The following is a 304-nucleotide window of genomic DNA, read 5'->3' as shown; positions in this document are numbered from 1 at the left end:
TGGTAGGGTTTCTTTGACAGGTCTCTTTTATAGCAGAATGAGGAGGGGAGGCACTCTGTCCCTTAACTGAGCTGAGCTCAGTTACCATGGGTTACCCTATCTCGGTGACAAAGTGCGTGGGTATGACGAGGGTCCAGCTCTCTGCCACAAATTTTCAACCCAGCCCAGTTTTATCAGGAATCCTATTTATGAGAAGTTCTCCTCCTTGCTCAACTGACATGTAAGGATTTCAAGGAATGAAGTGAAAGTCCACTTCTCCCACCTTTCACTCTTTTTCCCCCTGAAGGTTAATTTTGGGGGGAAA

Source organism: Notamacropus eugenii, chromosome 4 (genome assembly GCF_028372415.1).
Source record: "Notamacropus eugenii isolate mMacEug1 chromosome 4, mMacEug1.pri_v2, whole genome shotgun sequence".
Taxonomy (NCBI): domain Eukaryota; kingdom Metazoa; phylum Chordata; class Mammalia; order Diprotodontia; family Macropodidae; genus Notamacropus; species Notamacropus eugenii.
The sequence above is the reverse complement of the archived record's forward strand: the minus strand, read 5'-3'. Positions refer to the sequence as shown.